This window comes from Vidua chalybeata, chromosome 7, assembly GCF_026979565.1.
Source record: "Vidua chalybeata isolate OUT-0048 chromosome 7, bVidCha1 merged haplotype, whole genome shotgun sequence".
NCBI lineage: Eukaryota > Metazoa > Chordata > Aves > Passeriformes > Viduidae > Vidua > Vidua chalybeata.
The window spans coordinates 8,686,697-8,690,304 of record NC_071536.1 but is presented as its reverse complement, the minus strand read 5'-3'; positions in this window follow the sequence as shown (position 1 = coordinate 8,690,304).

Here is a 3,608-nt window from a genome sequence, read left to right as displayed (position 1 = left end):
CCAGGGAGGGGAGATACAAGAGGGATGCTCTGAGCTCAGTTGGTGCGTGGCGGAGAAGCTGCAGCTCCTGAATGAGTGCAAGGCAGATCCCGAGGCTGCCACGTGGGCGTCAGGCTGACACCGCTCCACCAAAACCAGTGGGAGCCCACATCAACCCCAGGCTGGGGCCGTGCCCCCCGTCAGGCTCAGCAGTTGGTTCACCAGACACCCAGAGTGTGGAGGAAAAGCTGGATATTGTCCTTTAAAGATAAGGCAGCTCTTATACATGTGTCAAGTCCAGCGAACTGTGGTGCCAAGCACAGAGATGGGTGACCTCAACAGGTCCCTGCGAAACACAAGAATGTGTCCCCCAGTATTTCTGTATTAAGGGTGGGACCAGCTCACACTTCTTTATATGGCCATGCTGAACCTAAGGGCCCTTCTGGTAGTGGCTTTGTGTGCATGCAAATCCCATTTTGGTGACCAGTGGGAGGAGAATGGAGGTCGCAGGCAGGCACCCACTGCCAAGCAGCATCCCTGCCTCCATTCCCTGCCCGCCGGAGGTGGTGGGAGGAAGGGCTGCCTTCCCCAGGTCCCGTGGGCGTTCACATGGCCCCTTCGCAGCAGCCAAAGATACATTTATGAAGAGCAGACTTCTAACGGCATGGGGATGAGTCATTACGGGGTTTCAAAATGCGTAAATATGGTCACATCCTAATGCAGCGTGTCACAATGAGCTACCCTGCATCTGCGGGTTACTCGGCTCCACAGAAACCTCGGAAATTCCTGCCCAACCTTATGATGCAAAAATTCATCTATATTCGTGTCACTGCATGCAGAGAGTTAATGTGGTTTTCAGGGTTCTTTTTTAATTTTGGCACTGGATTTCAATGAAGGCTTATCTGCAGTGTTACAACCCAGTACTGCTATGTTTTGCATCACAAATTTACAACCGAGTAATAAGTAAACACAAGATTTTTTGGCTTGGATTTTCCAAGGTGATTAAATAATTTTCAAAATAGCTTTGAGAATGAAGCTGTCTGAAATCCCCAAGGTAATAGGAAATTGACTGCATCCCCATATGCTCCATAGACATAGGAGGAATTCAAATTTACTGAGAAGTAATATAAAATATTTAAGAAAGCAAATGGAATTGAATAAAACCTCTTGCAATGTAAATTAAATCTGCCCAAACCAGCAGTGATTACCTTTGCTGCCATGGCTCCTCCAGAGACTCTGTGTGTGCCCCAGGCTCCACGTGGCCCCTGCCTCACCAGCACCTGTCACAGACAGTGCGCACCTCAAACAAATATGATTTGATGACCTCCAAAATTGTTTTAAATCATCAAAAGCAGTATTTGTTGCATACTTACCCAAAGAGCAGGAAGACAGGAGCATCAGGAATCAGGCTGAGTGGTGGTTTTGGAGTCAGCAGGTGTCTAGAGCACCATCTGATGACCCAAAGATTTGGCAGTAGCCCACATTAGGGCTTCCCAAGCTTTCCCACAGTGGGAACCACCTCCAGCATCCCCCTCAGCCCTGAAGCACTGCCAGCTCACCCAGGCACGGCCAGTCAGCTGGAGCCCTGTCCTCGGGGGAGAACCACGGCCCAAAACCACGGGTGAAGGGGCCTCGCCCCAGCCCGGGGCTGCAGGTGCAGGTGCTGGGCAGGGCGAGCAGCCCCAGCTGGGGCCTTCCCTGCGGGGGCCGGCCTTCATCCCGCTCAGCCGGGCAGGGAGAGCCACTGGGGGAAGGGCTCTGGAAAGCCATCCCTCCTGAGCAGCTCGAGGAAATTCATATTTCATGTTCTGCTCCTTCTCTGCCCACGGAGTTCTTTCTCGTGGTGGTGCGTAGGTGTATGTGAGGGATTTATCCTTTCCCCACTGAATCACTGCAGCACAACATCTTTTCAACCCTTCTGTACAGCACAAAAGAGCCTCTCGGCATTTCTCCTCATTTTCCTGCTTAAGGAGACAGCCAGCAAGCTCCACAGCGCGACCCAGTTGCACCGCAGATCGAGGCTGGGCGCAGCTCGAGCCCCGCTAGCTCTGGCTGGGGCCATGTCTGGGGGGCAGACACCCCTCCTTCTGCCAGCTGGCACCCCAAAACCACATCCTGATGCCAGCATGAAGGTGCCTGGAATGATGCTGCTTGTTCAGCTGGAAAATAGCTCCACACTGAAGAAAATGAGCAAAGAAGGGGGCACTGAACATGCTGTGCTCCCCTCAGGGCCTCGGGGGCCCAGATCAAAACCAAAGAGTTACCAAATCCCAATTGCCGCAAGTAAAAAGTCTTCAAGCTTTAACCAGGGGCTGCTGACATGCTTCCATCAGGTCTGATACTGGTGTTGTGTATGAGTTCTCTGTATTTTGAAAGGAAAATGGGGAGGAAATTAGTTCTGCAGTTGCTATCGTGGGCAGAGTCATTGCCGTGAGTGGAGGCTCAGCCACAGACGAAAGCCCTCCTGGCTGACCCTCATATCAGCTGCTTATTTAGGAAAAGACACAGGAGCTTTGGCAGGTAGCCAGCAATAAAATCTAAATTTTGGCTGTACCTCCTCAAGCTTCAAGTGAACATTAATGACCCTCGTGTAAGTTGTCCCATCCTGCAGTGCTTTCCAACCAAGGATGTCACAGCTTGGTAAGACGCTGACTCTGTGGGCAGGCCTAAAGCAAAGCTGTGGGCTCCAGCAGCACAGTGCCCTTCCAGCACCACTGGGCTCTTACTGAACTTTGGGCAGCCACTGCTCAGCCCATGGCAAGTTAGAAAAAACAGACATCAAAAGGTTTTCCAGTTATGCTTGTGTGCAGCCTGACAGACCAATAACGTGGCTGTTCTCCCCCATCCTTGTACCTTCAATACAAGAGTGTGTAGCTGCTCCCTTTCCCAGAATAGGGCAAGATTGCACTGAAGTGCAAGGTAAAAGCCAGCAAACACTGAGCCACTGGTCCAGAATTCTCATTTACTCTCCCCTAGACCAGGAGAAGGCAGGGGGATGGCACCTACTCTGACCTCATCTCTGCTTCAAACCACTCCTGACTTTCATGCCAACTCAGCAATCTGGACGTTTTGAAGGTTTACGGAGGGGTTCTCCCCCCTGCCCCCCCGACTTCTCTTTGAAGTTTTTGCTCCCTTGTCTGCTTTTCCCTTTTTATACCCCATCTCCCCTCCAATTGCTGCACTGTAACAACCTCCCAGCAGAGATGTGGGCTGCTGCTTAGAAAGCAAGTTGGAACAGGGTGGATCACCCATTCTCAGAGAGCACTTACACATGCCTGCCATCCCATCCTAGCAGCCCTGTCCTGTTTGCAACCTTGCGTAAATCTAAGCACATGCAAAAGTAGGAGCGCAGGAGGTGGGAAGGGAACTCAGCACCTCAGTGCTGCAGACCCTGCCCAGGTTTTAGTTCCTCCCTCCTGTCGGGGCTCACTGAGCCCTGCAGGCTGTGCACATAATGAGGCCACCCTTAAATGAGGATTCAACCACAAGAGCAGGAAAAGGCTTCCTCCACTAAGAGCTGCAGTTCGAGGTACTCCCTCCTCCCCTACCCTCCCCTCAAAAAAAAATTAACATCTTTTAGAAAACACAATTTAACAAAACCAAAAAGGACAAACCCTGGGGATACTAAA